This window comes from Rhinolophus sinicus, chromosome 3, assembly GCF_057876585.1.
Source record: "Rhinolophus sinicus isolate RSI-liver-muscle chromosome 3, RSI-T2T, whole genome shotgun sequence".
NCBI lineage: Eukaryota > Metazoa > Chordata > Mammalia > Chiroptera > Rhinolophidae > Rhinolophus > Rhinolophus sinicus.
In genome coordinates this window covers 73,944,386-73,964,461 of record NC_142503.1, presented here as the reverse complement: position 1 = coordinate 73,964,461, position 20,076 = coordinate 73,944,386, and the positions used below count along the sequence as shown (strand labels likewise).

At 40.0% G+C, this 20,076-nt stretch overlaps 1 pseudogene; it reads left to right on the top strand.

The window, feature by feature from the left end:
* The first annotated feature begins 10,383 nt into the window (after positions 1–10,383).
* LOC109445536 (set1/Ash2 histone methyltransferase complex subunit ASH2-like) lies at positions 10,384–19,556 on the top strand (annotated as a pseudogene).
* The last annotated feature ends 520 nt before the right edge of the window (positions 19,557–20,076 follow it).

Genomic DNA, 20,076 nt, shown 5'->3' with positions numbered 1-20,076 from the left:
GGTAGCCTTCAAACACAATGTCATGCTTGCTCCCTGCTGTGATGGGACCCAAAGGAAATAAAGCCAATGTTTTCTTACTGCTTCACCTTTTCAGCAGATTCTTGAGAAGTAACTGGTCTTGGCCTGTGCTACACCTTTCATTCCTATACTCATCATCCCTTCATTTGAACCATCACTAATTGTGCTCAAAAAGTGTTCCATGAACTTGTGTGTGGAAACCACTTTATTGTAGGGACACTTCTTTGGTAATGGAAATTGCTTTCTTCCCTGACTGGCAGTAGGCAAGGGCCCTGGGGCTCTCCATGGAGAGCCTGAGGAAGCTTGGCTGACAAAGGTGGCAAATGAGTATTCAGGAGCTAAACTGGTAAATTGCTTAGGTGCACAAGTGTGGAGATTGGCTATTAAAATGAGGGCCTAGAAGAGAAAAAAATGTGAACTCCTATGTATTTAGCATAATTATATGCCAAGCATTTTACCCACATTAGCTCATCTAATCCTCATAACAATCAGATGAAGTTAAAAACTGTTATCCACTTTAAAGTGGAGGTCTTAGAGATTTGTGGAGTTAATTGTTTTGTCCAAGATTGCACGGCTTCTGTAAACAGCAAAGGGGAGGTCAGACCACTTATTGATGCCCAAACCACCAGACCAACTGCTGCACCAGGAGAACTGAAGGAGCGGAGCACACATGCTCTGGACTACATGATAATGAATACAAAACACAGCACAGTCTCTGCCAGGGCCAGCCTGGGACAGAAAGGAAGAAAGAAGCAAGATACTGTGGCTGTGCCCAGGCATGTGGCCAAAGCCAGAGGCCAAGACCATGGCTAGTATTTCTGCCAGAGAGACCTACTGGACTGATGGCTTCTCGGAGACTTAAGACTATTTTTTTAAAAGGCAGTTAAGCTCTTCTTGAGCAGGCCCCTGGTAGACACCAGCAGGGTAGGCACACCAGCAGGAGGCCTGGTAAACAGTACTGAACTTGAGGTGCCCCAGTAAAATCATAATTTGAAGCACTGCCCAGCCCTGCGGCAGCTTTTACCACTGGGACATCTGTAAACAGAAGGGAAGAAATTAGGGATTTAGTGATCTGGTGCTTCAGGTTTTTGGACGAACACTGGTTTTGTTTGTTTTTACATTATTTCTATACACCAAGTAATTGCTATTTGAGCTTGAGGCTAGAGACTGGGTCTTATTTTTGCTCTCATACCCTACGTCAGTGCTTTTTGTGTGGTAAGCATTTACTAAGTATGGATAAATGAATAAATATTCCTTTGTGTATTATGTACATCGGGTTTTAATTATACAACCAATACCACGTCAAACTGGGATGAGATAACATTGGTTATTCTGGTTTCTGCCTTTTCTCCTATATTTTACAGAGACTGGAAGCACTGAGTTCACATTTAATATTTTTTCAGTGGATGAAAATGGCCCTCAATTTAGTTGTATTTATGGTGTTCATTGTTCATGGTGAACCCCATGAGAGTGTTTGCAATTCCTTTTCTGGTTTGAGACGGTGCGTGTTGGCACAACTTTACAGTAAATGGAGCCCTTCTCCGGATTTCACAAAGTGAATTTCAGATGTTCTGAGACTTACAAAAGGACATATTTTTGTTATCTTTTTTAATAAGCCAGAAGCATTGTTTTTAAAGAAAAATTTTCAAAAAACAATTCTTAGACCAAGGCCAAGTTAGTTTATGACAAGCCACTGAGAATGAGATGGCTTCTGTCATACCATAAGCTCTTTTAAAGGCAAGATTCATCAGAGAACAATAGCAAGCACACCCAGCAGCTCTTTACAGCCCATCTGTAACTTACGAAGAAAGTCTATCATCGGTTGCATCACTTCCTGCCCTGAATAAAACCGGATTTTGATTTACTTCTAAGAGTTATAGAAATTGAGCAAGGCTAACACAGATCTTCCATTAAAACTTAATGCTGAAAGAAATGAATGCCCAGCCAAATGCACAGTGTGTTGCCACCATGTTTCTAATTCCAATCCCAAGTATCCTAGATCTCAAATTCATATACAAGAGGTTGAACATAATCAAAATGACAGGAAAGGGGGTTTTGCTCTGAGAGATTATAGCAATTATTTCCTTAATAAATAAACTGAATCTGTTTTCATTGATGTCTTAACCAACAAATTGTTCAAGATCTAGCAAGTTATTGAAAAACCGAATGTTATAAATGTTTGTAAGATTTTCTCAACCTAATAGAAATTCATGGCATAGTGATGAATGAAACCTCAATCTTCCTTTACAAATATGATCAGCATTGCCAAAGGTTGTTCTAAATTTCCTGACAAATTAAAAGCAGACAAATATGCTTTTTCTCAGCGTGACTAAATAAGAAAAGAATTATTATGGATTTCTGGTCAAGATGGTACAGGAGTGAAATGCTGTGCTTACCTTCTCTCACAACCACATCAAAATTACAACTAAACTACAGAACAACCATCACTGAGAATCACCTGAAGTCCAAGTGAACTGAAGCCCTATAACTAAGGACATACAGAAGGAGCCACCTCGAGACTGGGAGGAGGGGTGGAGATGCTGAACGGGCTGGTCCTCTACTTGCATGTGACCATTAAAAATCAGGAGGGATATCTTGGTTGCAGAGGTCCCTCCTGAGGAGCAAGACGTCTCAGCCCCACACCAGTCTCCCCAGCCCAGGGTTCCAGTGCTAGGGAGAGAAGTCCTTATAACTTCTGGCTGTAAAAACCAGTGGAGATTGTGGCTGAGTGAGATAAGGGTGGCTGTAGTCCTAGATGTTCCTCTTAAAGGGCCAATGCACAGATTTACTCACTGACAGTCTCAGCAGCTCTGAGCTCCAGTGCTGGGACAGCAGCTCAAAAGACACCAGGGACATACGGGAAGGAACTGAGTTGTCTAGCTTAAGGATGAGGCTAGAGGGGCAGCTTTCTCCCAGACGAGGAGCTGGCAGAAGCCATTGTTTCTTTGTTGAGCCTCCCTTCTCCCAGCATGCAGACACAGTCGGCCACCATATCTGAGTCTCCATCAACCTGGTTAACACCGTTCACCCTGATTTCCTAAGATCCTGCCCCACCCGACTTTCAGGTACACCCAAGCTACTTCCAGTGGCTTTTCTGTACAAACAACCTGTCTTAACTCATTCTGCAGACTTTCCTAAAATCGCTCAAAGGTTCACAAACCCCAGAAAAGCAGCACCTGGCTTCAGCATGTCCCGTACTTCTTGCTGAGCAGCCCTAAGCCCCGCTCTAGTGATGGCTGGTTCATGGCTTGACCTCTCGAAGTATCACCAAACCCAGCACAGGCAGCAGCCATCTGCGGATTGCTTTGTGACTCATGCCAGGTGTCCCCAGGCAGGGCGCAGGCTATGGCTGAACTTAGCCTGAAGTGGGGCCCTTTCCAGGAGGCCCGAGGCTGGCATGCCAAGTGGCCAGCTTCAGAATGAGCCAGAGTATCACCCGCCTGTCTCTAAGGACAACCCACCCAAAGGGCAGACTGAACAGACACCAGCGCCCTCCAAAAGTGAAATCTGCTCTGTAGAGTCAGCCCCTGTGCAACAGCTCTTCCACTATAGTCATGACCAGTCCTCACAACAAATGACCCTGAGGGTCAATCCCTCCCATTAACATGCAAACAGCAACCTAAGCTCAACTACAACAAGAAGGCATACACAACCCACGGGGACACACCTGAAGTACCCAGCTTAGGTGACCAGGGAGACTGTGCACTGTGCCCCACAGGCCACCTACTATATAAGGCCACTCCACTAAGACTGGGAGGCATATCAACCCTAACAATTAAATAGAAACAAACACAGAGAGACAGCCAAAATGGAAAGATAAACATGTCCCAATTAAAAGAACAGAACAAACCCTCAGAAATAGAACTCAACAAAATGGAGACAAGTGGTCTACCAGGTACAGTGTTCAAAACACTGGTTATAAAGATGCTCAATGAACTCAGGGAGGACTTCAACAAAGAAATAAGAAATATAAAAGAGATAGAAAACATAAAAAAGAACTAGTGAGAAGTAAAGAATACACTGAAATGAAGAATAAATTAGAGGGAATCAACAGTAGATTAGGTGAAGCAGAGGATCGAATCAGTGATTTAGAAGAGAAGGTAGCAGAAAACACCCAATCAGAACAGCAAAAAGAACAAACAATCCAAAAAAAAAAAATGAGGATAGCTTAAAGGGCCTCTGAGACAACAGGATGCATATCAACAACATTCACCTTACAGGGATACCAGAAGGAGGAAAGAGAGAGCAAGAAATTGAAAACCTATTTGAAGAAATAATCATAGAAAATTTCCCTAACCTGGTGAAGGAAATAAATATACAAACCCAGGAAGTGCAGAAAGTCCCAAACAAGATGAGACCAAAGATGCCCACACCAAGATACATCATAATTAAAATGCCAAAGGTTAAAGAGAAAGAATCTTAAAAGCAGCAAAAGAAAAGCCGTTAGTTTACCTACAAGGGAGCGCCCATAAGACTGCTGATTTCTCAACAGAAACTTTGCAGGCCAGAAGGTAATGGCACAAAATACTCAAAGTGATGTAAAGCAAGGACCCACAACCAAGGTTACTCTACCCAGCAAAGCTATCATTTAGAAACAAAGGACAGATAAAGATCTTCCTAGACAAGGAAAAGTTAAAGGAGTTTATCACCACCAAAGCAGTGTTACAAGAAACTTAAAGGGACTTCAAGAAAAAAAAAAGATAAAAATTATAAATAATAAAATGGCAATAATTATATATCTATCAACAGTTACTTTAAATGTAAATGGATTAAGTTTTCCAATCAAAAGACAGGATGGCTGAATAGGATAAGAAAACAAGACCCTTACATACTCATATGTTGCCTACAAGAGATTCACTTCATATTGAAAGACAGACACAGACTGAAAATGAAGGGAAGGTCATGAAAATGGAAATGAAAAAGAAAAAAAAAAACTGGGGTAGCAATACTTATATCAGACAAAGTAGACTTTAAAACAAAGGCTCTGACTTTAAAACAAAGGGGCCGGTCAGGAGCTCAGGCAGTTAGAGCTCCATGCTCCTAACTCCGAAGGCTGCCGGTTCAATTCCCACATGGGTCAGTGGGCTCCCAGCCACAAGGTTGCTTGCTGGTTCAAATCCTCGAGTCCCGCAAGGGATGGTGGGCTCCACCCCCTGCAACTAAGATTGAACATGGCACCTTGAGCTGAGCTGCCGCTGAGCTCCCGGATGGCTCAGTTGGTTGGAGCGCATCCTCTCAATCACAAGGTTGCCGGTTCGACTCACCAGGGATGGTGGGCTGTGCTCCTTGCAACTAGAAATGGCAACTGGACCTGGTGCTGAGCTGAACCCTCCACAACTAAGACTGAACGGACAACAACTTGAAGCTGAATGGCACCCTGCACAACTAAGATTGAAAGGACAACAACTTGACTTGGAAAAAAGGCCAGGAAGTACACACTGTTCCCCAATAAAAGTTCTATTCCCCTTCCCCAATGAAATCTTAAAAACAAACAAACAAACAAACAAAAAACCAAAGGCTCTAACAAAAGACAAGGAAAGGCCCAGTAATCCCACTTCTGGGCAATTATCTGAAGAAATCCAAAACATTACTTTGAAGGGACATGTGCATCGATATGTTCATTGCAGCATTGTTTAGAGCGGTTAAGATGTGGAGGCAGCCTGAGTGTTCATCCATGGATGAATGAAAAAAGAGTAGGTGGTACATATGTACAGTGGAATATTGCTTGGCCATTGAAGGGAATGGGTTCTTGCTCTCTGCAGCAACATGGATGGACCTGGAGGGTAATGTGGTGAGTAAAATATGTCACATAGTGAAAGACAGATGAAATGTGATTTTGCTTATACGTGGAATCTAAGGCATAAAATAAACAAACAAACAAAATACGAACAAACTCATAGATACAGAGAATATTTAGATGGTTGCCAGATGAGAGGGGCTTGGTGGTGTGGGTGAAAGAAGGGGAAGAGATTAAGAAGTACAAATTGGTTGTTACACAGTAGTCATGGGGATATAGGGTTTGGCATAAGGAATACAGTCAATAATATTGTAAAACCTATGTATGGTATCAGATGGGTACTAGATTTATCAGGGTAATAGATGGGAGGGGGTTTGGGTGCTCCATTAAAAACGTGAAGGGATTAAGAAGTACAAATTGGTAGTTACAAAATAGTCATGGAGATGTAAAGTAAAGCATAGAGAATATAGTCAATAATACAGTAATATCTATGTATAGTGCCAGGTGGGTACTAGACTAGTCAGGGGGATCACTTCTTAAATTATATAAATGACTAACCGCTATGCTGTACCCCTGAAATTAATATAAAATAATATTGAATGTCAAAAAATAAATAAATAAAAACGAAGTGATTTTTAAAAAGTGCTATTATAAGAGCATTCACAGGATATCCCCCAAAAGATTGCATGGTTTATTACTGAACCCATGCAAGCAATGTCAATTATTTTCTACCTTGTTTTGAAATGAACTTCTATGAAAATAAATAAATAAATAAACATGTGCCTTTATGCAGAACTAGTCCATGACCTTAAGAAACTGACCAGACTAAAATTAAAAAGAAAACTATTATAAACACCTGAAAAGTAGCTTTGTCTTGGGACAACTTAGTAAGTAGGAGTAGCAATATTAGAGACCCCGAAATGGATATATCATGCCTAATTTTTTGTTCACTGAAGATGATTATTTGAGGTAATCCTTGTAAGTGACTACTAGCCTTGATATAATTAGGCAATTGTCATCCGTAGGGTTAAATCTGCTTTTATCTTTAAAGCTGCTAATCATTTATTCACCAACTATGTATTTCAGTACAAACCACATGGCGGAGACCTGGATTCAATGGTGAACAGGCAGGGGTGGCCCTCACCTCAGGGAGCGTCACAGGTTAGGGACCCAGGAACTCAGATGAGCCCCATAATAGGAGGACTGCCTGTCAGGGCTTGGAATTGACTACCATATCAGCCCTCAGAGACTCCGTGGGAATAATTATACCCAGTTCCAAACATGAGAAGCACAGGAACATTCCCAAAGTCGCACAACTCTTAGTTGTGATGGTACATGCATCCGTCTGCTGGCTTGGCAAATATCTGGTAAATATCTTTCATCCATCACACTGGGAGGAAGTCTCAGGATGATCCAAAGGTTCTGAAGTTTAGACTCAAGAATGGAGACACCACTGCCAGAAATATGGTAGTTGAGAAAAGGTCCCAAGATCAGATGAGATGGAGATACAGATCTAAGAGCTGTGAAGTAATACTGTAATACTGAAATTTGTGAGTATAAAGAGCAAATACTAACAAGATGACCCAGTGCTATCTGACAAGAATAAAAATGGCATTTACCATATGTCTATCACTATTGTAAATATTTTGCAACACTAATTCCTTTAAAAAACAACAACAACCCTATGTGATAGCTTTAATATCTACTTTATAGATGAGGAAACTAAGCACAGAGGAGTTAAGTAACTTGTTCAGTATCACACAGCTAGTAAATGGCCAAGGTGGGATTTGGAATTAGGCAATTTGACCTCAGAGTCTATGGCCTTAACCATTATGCTTTACTACCTCTCTGGAAAAAGAGTCAAAAGCTCTAAAGGATATTTGTCTGCCACTCAATGTTCTTTGTCTCCTTCAGTGATTATGGTGTACAAAATGACAACAGCCATTGGTTTCTATTTCACAGCATTGTTGTGGGCTTTTTTTCTTTCTCCTAGGAAAAGCACATTGGCCTTATCTGAGGGGGAAAAAAAAATTGTTTCCTACATTCCATTCACTTACTACTAGCTCTGCCCTAACTGCATATTTCTTGCCATTCCTTTCAAAGCATTAGCCTTTTGACATTCAAAATCAATACTGTCTTATCCTGAGGGGAGTTCAGAAAATCAAAGTAGTAGGCAAGTATGGGACTGTCATTGTCTGTGAAAAATGCCATGACCCTAGTGGCACTGTGGCCACACAAAATGGAATTTGCCTGTACAGAAAACAAAGGACTTTGCTCTAAAAGAAGAGGGCTACAATTCTTTGGTTATTAAGAAATGGAATTTACAAAATCACATCATCAATAAGTCTAAGGATAGATGATCTCCAGGTATCATGAGGTAAGAATCATTGTGTTTGAAATTGAGGGTGAGCCAGCCATGGGTTCCATACGACCAGCCACCTATCTCCTAGGCTGAGAGTCAGGGAAGAGTGACTCCCCAAAGGAAAATCACAGTACCAAGTAAAAATCAAATAAATTAGGAGTGAAGGTGGAGCAGATAGAAACCAACAGCAGGCCAATATGGGAGTCCAGTCTCTACTCCTCAGCTTGAAAAACTACGGCAAACTTCCCTAGCAGGGTAGCATTATGGAGAATTATGGATTCTGCCCAGGATTTTCCCTGAGTAAATTAGACAATACAGAGGAAAGAAGTGAAATAACATCTGTGAGCATTCTAGTGCCAAAAACAGTGTCAATATTACTATTTGTTCACGTCTCCAGTTTGTTCACCTCCCCAAAACTACTTATGGCCTTATTACAATTTTCTTTGAAAGTTATCACTTGAGACTGTTTTTCTTTCAGCCTGAATTACTATATTGATACTTAGTGTTCCTTAACTGTGTTCAGGAAAAAATCAACAACCACATGGGTTGTTTTTTTAATTAATATTTTATCAATTCAATAATGAATGGGAAAATGTGAAAGTAATTGTATTTTAAATTTCACATTGCTGATGTTCTCAAGTCACCAAAGATTGTATCTGGTTGGAAATTATATCAATGTTATGGGATTTGGTGACTCAGAAGTCCCTTTTTTTTTTAAAATGTCCACACAAGACTTCATGTAAACACTTGTGTCTACATGTTTTAACTGTTGTAGTTGTATGATTTTGTTAGTTACAAAATCCAAGTGTTAACAGTGAAAGAAGACCTGGAGAATTTACAGATGAGAGACCAGTGAAAACTAGGAATAAAATTCAGGTCGATTCATTGTCGGAGAAAAATTTAAAGCAAACAAACAAATCTGAGCATTTAGCCATAGTCCAGGATTAGGTCTACCATAGTGGGAAAATGTGGGATCATCTTTCTCTTCGTTTTTTAGCCATTTACCTTCGGGAAAAGTGGGTTTCTCATCAAACTCTAGGCTTTTGTTGACTCATAACCTTACACTGAATTAAAGGAGAAATGAAGTACCCACCCCACCCCACCTACTGGGCCACAAGCCCAATACTATAGTCTCTATGGATAGAGGTCAACGAACAGAACTCATCTCATGTTTTATGGTCTATCCTCATGGCCTCTGGACTGTTTAGCCTGGGCCAGCCCAAAGTAGATTGTCTTCTCTGAAGAAGGCCTGGGTTTGATGCATGTATTTCCTATTTGAATCCATTAGTCTACACACTCAGGTTAACCCTACACAGAGGGTCTATTCTTGCAAAGCTTTCAGTATAATTTGAACACAGTGGTATCTGAGCAATCAGTGCTGTACATGCCCAGTCACTCTTGAGCCACGTCTAGATCTTACAAGATTATGTGACAGACTAATCATGCAGCTCTGCTTTTCACTCCTGTTAAATTTCATTTGCTGTCATTATCCGTTATCTGGCCATTGGTCTTGAAATAAGAAGAGAAACAGGGACTCTTGAAGAGAAAATAGACTTCAAAGCTTCATTCCTACATTTTTGCTGTGTTGACTGATGACACAGCTGCTAATAAGATTAGTGCCTTCTCATCTGTTCATTTTCTAGCAGAATTAGTTGCTGCTTTTATACCCTCTGCTGCTAATTTTGCTGGCAAGTCTCTAGAGGATTCTAGCCTAATTTTCTGCCACTAGAAGCAGAACTGCCATTCTAATAGGTCACCTCACATTATTTAATTCCTTTTGGGGAATCTCAAAGAATAAAATCTATAGGAGTAAATCAGACACAAACATCAAATACAAATTAAGGACCAATTTTTCAGACAGGCAAATAGCTTCAAACCAGGTAATTCCTATTTCTCATAATCTTTACACTATAAGGTTTTTGTAAGAAGTAGATAGATAGATAGATAGATAGATAGATAGATAGATATTAATATTATATATGATATATTCCATTAAAATATATGACATTATTGTGTATTCAAATATAACCTAACACTGTGCCTGACACTGAAATGTGACACATTTTTAAGCTTTGAAAGCAAACAGTAATGATTTAAGGCTCACACATATGCATCTAAGTCATCCTTTGTTTATTTGGGACTTGAAATGCATAGCCTAAAAATTATACAAGCCACTTTCAGTTTCTTCCCTCCTGTTGATTCATTTTTCTTCCTTTCATATCTTTTGGAAACACTGTCAAAAGAAAGATGAGAAAAGATAGAGGTGATGCATTTCAAATTTCTCCAGACCAGCACTATCAGTGGAATGAGAGATGTCTCGGTATGTATCTCTCTCACCTGGTATAATGAAATCTGAGAACAGGCAGAATACAGAGACAGCCTAGGACAGTAGTAGAGATGCTCTACTTGTTGTCCGTCTCATCCACAGCCCAAGGTGGAGTCGTGTGAAAGAAGGGGATTGGTAATGGGGACTCGGGAAGCGGTACCAAGAACCATTCCAGTAAGGAAAAATTTTAAGTATATCAGGAAATACCGGTCACAAATGGGAGGAGATTGGCCCATATTGGAGATAGGAATGCTCATGGGACTTGTAAGCTAAATTTAGACAAATGTCTCTGTTTTTCTGGAGGCGAGAGCCAATGGCAAAGAGAGTGGAACTTCCGCCAGGACAGTAAAAGCTTTAATCAGTCTCTGACTGGATCACTGAGTAACAGACATTTGGGATATTAACAAAACAGTAGCTTTTTTCTGAAGAGAAGCACACACACAATCACACACACATACACACACACACACACACACACACACACACACACACACACACACACACACCCTCTCTCCACTGGTAAGGCGTGGAGCCACAGCTAATTTATATTGAATGATGCAAGGATTATGGCAGCAGGGTCATTAACAGGATAAAAGCTCAATAAGGTGATAGCACAACTCACAAATCAGCACTCCTAGGCACCACAGAATGATCTGTAATTGACATAATAGGCTAGAATTGAAAGCACTGTACATTAGCCTATGGACGTAATCACTTGGGAAGCATTCTAATTGAGGAAAGCAGCAATTAATGTTGGCTGGTTACAAAGCTGTATTTAAATTTGTAACTATTTAGAACTGATTGCTGATTATGTGGAAGGATACCGGAAGCTTAAGTGGACACCAAAACAAAGTAATATTAGTGCTAGCATAACCTGCTGTGCTCAACAGAAAGTCAAGAAGGGGAGGAGGACACACAGGAAAACCCAGTGGGGTCTTGATTGAGTGTTCAGGTTGTTCACAGGGCAACCTCCAACCAGCACATTTTTAGCAGGGTGTTTTTCTGATACTATTTGGCTTAACCCATGCTTTAGTGGTGTTATCATGACACATAATGTATCAAAATCACCTGTAATCTAATATATTTTTTAATGATAATACATACCAAGCTTTAGATTTTATTTACCTTTTTCCTTTAATAAATGAGAGAGGATTCAAGATTATCCTTAGCCTAAAGCCATTACTTCTCACTAACATTTCATATATATACTCTTGAGTGAGGAGAGGTTGCCTAGAGAACATAAAGGTTTAAGTGAGGTGAAGGTAAAGAATGGGGATGGGGTAGGGGAGCGAAAGAAGGGAAAATAACATTTCCCCAGTTTGTCCGATCATGGAACATAGCCCCGTTTTCCCGTGCAATGCTTACTCCGTCTCCTCAAATTCTGTGGTGTGCATTTGTCCTTTTTTGACCAACCAGTACTTGAACTCCTTTTCTATGGGGGACCCCCACGTTATAAGCCAGGGTTCAACTCCTCCTAGAGAAGATGAAAACACCTGAGAAACATTTTTCCAGTCACCCCTGTATCCAGTGCATAGACACAAAACATAGGCTTGGCCAATCGAATGAGACTGCCCCAAACACTGATTCAGAAGCTGTGACATGTAGCTTTCGGGACTACAAGGACTCCTAGCAAGGCCACATCCAGAGACTTCACGCTCTGTGTGTGTGTGTGTGTGTGTGTGTGTGTGTGTGTGTGTGTGTGTGTGTGTGGTCTGGCGGCATAATCCTGGCTCCAGGGTCGGGTCGAAGGAGCTGAATACACCAAATGCTGCCTGTGTTCCTCGCAACTTCATGGTGTGGTTCTAGATAGTGGTGGGGCTTAGTTTGGAGCATTTTTTCCAGATTATGTGGCCTCCAAGCCTGGTTCTCAAGCTTTCTTGGAGATTTTGTGATCTACGAAATATCCTTTACTGAAATAGCTTTCTGCTTGAATCAGCCACATTTAGTTTCTGTTGCTTGTGATCACAAACCTTGACTAATACAAATGACCTTAGGAAACATAGTTTTTTTGTGTTATATATATATTTTAAATAGTGATAGAAGATGAGCTCTTACTGACTATGGAAGGAAGATTGAAATTTTAAAAATAGGAGAAAACTAAGATCCATTGAGTGTTACTAGTAACTGACTTTTGCAACTTAGGTTTTATTATATAGCATTATTATTACTATTCTAACTTTACAAATGGAAAAGGCAAGACTCAGAGAGGTTTGCCTGAAGTCAGTAAGCAAAAGTCAGAATTCAAAGTAAGCTCTAATTCTTTTGCCTATATCAAAGAAACAAGGCTACATAACACGAGCAACTTAAAACATACAAATTTAGGGAGCATTTTCTCAATCCGTTGAGATATTGCTTCCCAGCAATTATCATCAGTTTGGCTCAAATAAACTCTTATAAGCTTTCTAAAAAAGAAAGAAAGAGAGAGAGAGAGAGAGAGAGAGAGAGAGAGAGAGAGAGAGAGAGAGAGAGAGAGAGAGAAGAACCATACAAATATACAAATATACAACTTTAAATAAAGAGTTACACCAGGATAATCAGGACGTATGACTTATGGTGATCACATGTCCTTACAGCAAACATGGCAAAATGTAAGTAAACCATGGCAGGTGAAAAGAGAAGCCTCTGGAACTGGATCAGTAATTGCTTGGGTAACTCTACTATGCCCACAAAAAAGATGAGCCAGGGGGTACAGGAGTTTCCAGTCTTCCTCTTGTTCTTATCTCATCACTAACTAAAAGTAATTAAGAGCAGTTAGTGCTCGGAGAGACAGAGCAATGTGTTAAGGAGGTAATTAACCCCTGTACAAAATCAACCTGCTAAAAATTAGGTTGATTATTCAGAGTGGTGAAAAGTGCCTGGGGCACCCTCTGGGTGTCAAAAGAGAATGATTATAAACTCTCCATTGACAAATTAGAGGTAAAATTATTCATTTGGTACTTAAAATTGATTTTGCTTTTAACCATTGCTCTAAATGGGGTATTCGTTACTTTAAGGTTTAAAAATCTAGACAAAGAACTATGTGCTGTCACATAAATAAATATAGTTGGTGTGAAAATCACAATAGTAAGGAATGAGTATCGTATCTCTGCTGACCTCGTGTGTTTAAACCTGAAGAAAACTTGGCCGTTGGCCTCATGTTATGCTAAAACTACTGGCAAGCAGTGGGTTCCAAGAATCAGAGTTATACATAAAATTTCCAAGAGTCAGAGCTATACAGGGAAGTGTCACTTTCTTCTAATTCTTACTACTACATTTTCATTTCTCCATTTTTTTTCTAGCCCTTTCCACATTGCACCCCCATAGGTAACCAGTTTCTTTAATGTTAGGATTATACTTTTTTGCATAAATTAGCAGGTGCATGTATATTTTCTCATATACCTCTCTTTCTTACACAAAGTGTAGCTCACTCTATACAGAGGGTGCCAAAAAAAGGTATACACATTTTAAGAAAGGAAAAAACTGTATTAAAATTGTAATACTCAATGTATACTGATAACACAAGATGAATATAAGTCACATTTGACTTCTGCAATTACAAGAGGTGCTCAAAGTAGTTATCATTAGCGTCCAGACACTTCTGATTATGGTGAACTACTGCTTGAGCAACGTTGAGCAAAGTGTCCATTTGTATACATTTTCTTGGCACCCTCGTATGTATAAATATTATATTTATCCATACATTTATATGCATGTATATGTATGTAAAATGTATATTTATACATTTTAAAGTATTTTGGGAAATCATTTTGAGAAAGTATTCCTCAATTCCTATTTTTGAACGTTTTTATTGTGAATAAGTTTGTAATTTATTCATAGGTTTTCTTCAGTATCAATAGAAATAATCATTTTTTTTCTTTAGCACAATTCAAATAGTATATGATATTAGTGGATTTCCTAATATTGAACAAACCTTGCATTTTGCATTTCTAGAATAAATCCCACTTGGTCATGGTGTATTTTTAATGTGGTATTGGATTCTGCTTGTTAATATTTATTTAGTATTTTTGCATTGATACCAAGATAATATTAGTTCATAGTTTTTGGGTGTTTTTTTTATATACTACCCTTCTTTGCCTTTCTTCCATTTCCATTACTTTCTCTCTGACCATTTTTACTTTATTTTTACTTTAGTTTCTTATTTATTTTCCTGCCTTTCTTCTCTGCCTATTACATTTTCATGTGAGTCTGTTGTCTCTTGGGCAACTTGTAATTTATTCTTTTTATTTTTCAGATATTTTTGTCCCTTGGGTAACTCTACTACTAACTCATTTCTTTCCTGAATTCAATCAACTCTCTCTTAATTTCTTCCAGTTTTTAACTTTTTCTGTTCTTCATCTTTGAATTTCTAATTCAAGGTTGTTTTGTTTTTTTGTTTGTTTGTTTTTTGTCTTCAAATGCTTGAATGAGTATATCTGATTCTGTTTGAAGTGTTGACTTACAAACTTCTTCTGTTTCAGAGTTTTTCTCATGGGAGATGGGTTGTTATATGTAAATGTAAAAAAACTCAGATGATATATGTAAAAAATTATTTCCTGATTTTTTGCAATAGCTCTGTATGAATTTGTTGGTATTTCTTTTCATTTTTATGGTATTGTAGTGATTTATAAGATTCCTAGTTTAATGGCTGCATCTTCTAGCAATCTAGCAAGGTTCATATGCTTTTGGGGTTATTTTGTTCATGTGTTTTAGTAATGATAGGAAGAGTTGTAAGTCCTTCAGTGTTGTGTTTCTCTTTGGTCTTGCAGGACCCAAAATTTTCCACCCTTTGTTTTCTGTTTTGTTTTTTTTTCCTTTCACTACCCAATTACAAAGGGTATTTCTCCTTTCCTTTTTGTCTTCCGTTTCTCCCCTTAAAAATTGTGTTTTGAACAATGACCTTTAAATAACCCTTGACCCTTTTCATCACATATACCCTGAAGTCTTTTCCCTGTAGTCCACATTATGCTCTGCCTGGATACTCTTATCATATTTTCATATGGAGGATGAATTAGTCTCTTTGATGGTGGTTTTTGATGAACCTTAAGCTCCTTTTCTAGCTTCCCTTTTTGGACTTTCCTGGACTTGTTCTGAGCCTGCCTTTGCCCACTACAGAGCCTCATGTTAGCACAGGGGTCGAGCCAGAGTATGAGAGATCATGCAGTGGGATGTGGTGATTTTTCTCCTTTTAGTCACAGTCATTTTAAAGTTTTGGCATTCTCTGGCTCCAAGTTATGCTGAGGGCATTGTATTATGTAGATTTACGTATCTTATTTTGTTGTTTTGAATCAACAAAAGGTGGAAACACTTGGAGGCAAGTAGTTAGGCAGCTGTCACTGTCTTCAGCTACCAAGAACTCCCCAGTTATAGTTGTTTTAAAGTTCTTGCCTGCTAACTTCAATTATGTGCATCATCTGTCTATTTGTTTTTGTTGTTGTTTTTCCCTCTTATCAGTCGTATGACGTTACCTCTTCATATATCTAGTAATTCTTGGTTATAAGTAGGATATTCTGTATAAAAGACCCATAGAGGTTCCAGATATTATATTTCACAAGAAAAAATGTCCCTTACTCCTCCTGCTATGGAAGAATTGGATCCTCCCAAAATCCATATATTGAAGCTATAACTTCCAGTGTGACTATATTTAGAGATAGGGCCCCTAAGGAAGTATTTAAGATTAAGTGAGGTCTTAAAAGTGGGGTCATAATCTGATAGTATTAGTGCCCTTATAAGAAGAGAAAGCTATCTCCCTCTCTCCCCCACTCTCTCTCTCTTCTGCACCCTACCCCCTTCTCATTCACTGAGAAACCATCCCAGAAATCGAATTGGTCAGAACCTTCATCTTGGACTCCAGCTTCCAGAGCTGTAAGAAATACATTTCTGTTATTTAAACCACCCAGTTTACATACCGTATTTTGTTATGGCAATCCAAGCTGACTAATACACCTCTATTAGGCAGAGAATGGCGCCTAATCACTTAAATCCAATCAGGAACTGGACTGGCATGAAGTTTTCATAAGATTCAATTTACTTCTGGGTTACTCATGTTCCTTGCACAGGACTATCCCAGGCTTTTCATTTTAAGTATGGTGTTTCTTTGCCGCTTTAGTACTGAAAGGCTGAAGGAGATACATTTCTGCCCTTCAGAAGTTTTTAGCTTACTCTTTGGCCTCCTGTCCTATGCAACTTCAAGATTTGACAAATGTCTTTAGAAAGAGATTGGCCATGTGTTTAAGACAGACCTCTTCCCTGATGAGAATTTGTTTTCTAAGCTCTGTGAGACTATAGGAGATTTCAATGGGGTTTGTATGCATTTAAGGCATGCATTTGAGGTTCCTCAAGTTTCCAATGCTCCACAAGATTATAAAAACTTTGCTCGTTGCTCTTTTTCAAGCAGAGTTCCTCCACTTGGGTCAAGCCGAGGCACCAGTGCATCCCCACAACTGACAAAGGCTCTGAGAGGAAAAATAGCTGGCAATCATCAGATCACCTCAGAATTGTTCTCTCCCTTTCTAGAAGTTTAGGTCATTTGGTCTTCACTGAAACCAAACGTGTTTTTTCAAGGGAAACTAGCAGAATTAAAGAGATTATGAGGAAGAGACTAGAGCATTGTGGTGAAATCAGTGTAACATGTTAACTGCATCATTTTAAATGGCTGTGAGCTTTAAAATAAAGATGGCATTTTATTATAGCAACTGAAAATGCCATTAACTTTGCAAGCATTTAACTGTTTCTGGTCATAATAGAATTTACTTTGCATTAAGAAATGAAATTTTAGCCCTTTCCTCACCTTTCAACAGTCTGTGAGAGCCAAGTTTCTTGTCCTGTCTCCTGCGTCTGCACCCAGCAGGGCACTGGTAGCTCAGTATTCTAGCAGGAACCCCTCAAATATCCCAGAGAAGAAATCATTTTGCATTGCTAGACTGGAAGAAGTGGCGGTCCCTCTGAAACAGAGTGGGAGAACTGCACCTCTGTGAACTCCACCCAGGACCAATTCCATCTCATGTAGGTTTGTCTGGATGCAAACTCTGTTGATGTAAGTGGTGGTTTGGAGACAGAATCCTCTAATGGAAAAGATACACTAGAAGATGCTGGGGATACTTCGGAGGTGATAGATAGTCAAGCGAGCTCCGTGGATGAAGAGAATGCCCAACAGTTGGGAGAAGTAGAGCTGCAGTGTGGGATATGTACAAAATGGTTCACAGCAGTCACCTTCAGTATAGATACCTCATTTGTCTATGTTTCATGACCAACTACAGTTTTCACTGCAATGTGTGTCATCATAGTGGAAATACCTATTTCCTCTGGAAGCAAGCAAACTTGAAGGAAATGTGCCCTGTACTTCGGCCAACCTAACGTGGCAGTCCCGAACAGAGGATGACCATCTAAAAACCATGTTCTCCAAAGATAAGGATATTATACCATTTATTGCTACATGCTGGGAGTGTGTGATGACCAGACAGAGACCTGGGAAAATGACTCAACCAAATAACATTGTTTAAATGATAAGTATAGAAAGACATATATTCTTGTTAAAGAAACACCCTGATCCTGGGAGTAAGAATCCAGAAGATTTTCCAAAGTTTGGACTTTTGGGTCAGGATCTTAGTAACATTGTTCCTGCTTATGACAGCCAAAAACAAAGTAGTGCCATGTCTACCAGTGGGAATCTAAGAGGGGGAGTTGCAGCATGAAGCAGTGGAAAAGGAAGAGGAACTAAGTGTAAACCGCAGGATGGAGGGTCCAAGGGACCACCAAGAAGGCCCGGAGTGACCCTTTGTTTTCTGCTCAGCGCCTTCCCCCTCATGGCTACCCACTGGAACACCGTTTAACAAAGGTGGCTATCAGTATACTCTAGCTGAGCCTAATCCCCATGTCCCTGACTCCGAGAAGCCTGAACTTGACTGCTGGGCAGGGACACCTATTCCTGGCAACCTCTACAGAGCCTGCTTGTATGAACGGGTTTTGTTAGTCCTATATGATCGAGCTCCCCAGTTGAAGATCTCTGAGGACCATCTGACTGTAGTTTGAGGGAAAGGCTACTCTATGGTATAGGGCTCTCATGGGGTACAGAAAGGTGGCTGGTACTTTAAAATCACGGTGGATGAGATGCCACCAGACACTGCTACTAGACTGGGTTGGTCCCAGCCGTTAGGTAACCTTCGAGCTTCCCTTTAAGTTTATAAGTTTAGCTATTCTTGGTGGAGCAAAAAGGGAAACAAATTACCGGTCCACTGGCAAACTACTCTGGCTGTGGACAAGGAGATGTCCTAGAATTCTCTATCAATCTTCCTGAGGACACACAGACAGACAACTCACTGCCCGATGCTTATAAAGATAAGGCTTTGATAAAGTTCAAGAGTTGTTTGCCTTTTTTTATTTTAATTTTATTGGGGAAACTGGGGAACAGTATGTTGCTCCAGGACCCATCAGCTCCAAGTCGTTGTCCTTCAGTCTAGTTGTGGAGGGCGCAGCTCGGCTCCAAGTCCAGCTGCCGTTTTCAATCTTAGTTGCAGGGGGCACAGCCCACCATCCCATGCGGGAATTGAACCGGCAACCTTGTCATTGACAGCTTGTGCTCTAACCAACTGAGCCATCTGGCCGCCCCTCTGGCAGCTTAGTGGCAGCTCGTTGCCTTCAATCTAGTTGTGGAGGGCGCAGCTCACTGGCCCATGTGGGAATTGAACCAACAACCCTGTTGTCCAGAGCTCGCACTCTAAAGGAGTTATTTGTATTTTGAGGAAAAAAAAATTGTGGATAAAGCAGAGAAGAGCCTAAAGCAGACTCCCCATAGTGCGATGACATTTTATAAAAATGGTGTCAATCAAGGTGTGGCTTACAAAAATATTTTTAAGGAGGTTTACATTCCGGCCACCTCACTGTACAAAAGCTGCACGGTCTCCATTAACTTTGGACTGTGCTTCAAGTGTCCTCCAAAAGATCTCACTTACCGTCCTATGAGTGAGATGGGCTGGGTCACTGTCATAGTTCATACTCTGGCTGATGTCTTATGTCATGTGGAAACAGAAGTGGGTGGGAGGTGGAGTCGCCATGGGAACACTGACCAGGTTTCTCTGCAGACATGGACTTTCTGGGGAATAACATTGAGAATTATGTTTTTGTTTTTTAACTGTTAACAAAAGTTATACCAAAGATACTGCAGAACACAGCCCTTGCTGTTAGTAAGTTAAAAGGCTGAGTGGGACTGGGAGAGATTCTCTCCCTTCAGCACTCCCCCTGCTTCTGGTGACTGCTTTTATTTTGTGTGCCATATGCCAACAACTGCTGACCCTAGGATCCCATAAGCTCCCTGTGAAACTGGGAGCGTGTACCATGTACCCCACCACTGGGACTTGTTCTCTTACTGTATTTTCTAAGGAATGGATAATCATGTTCAAGTAGCTAATTTATTTAAAGACATTATTTTCCTATGGGCGTTGACTCTATCCCACCTGATTTCCAAGGAAGTGGTGGTGTTTCTGGAATCAAAGGCTTTACATTCCGAACCAATTTAAGAGCTCTTTCCTTGTGGTGTAGGATTGTTTTATTATTAATTTTGAGATATACTTTTGAACACTGGAAACTCTGAAACTACTAGGTCTCTAGAACTATAATTTTGAAAGGAACTATCTTGCAGCTTTAACAATCAGAAACTCT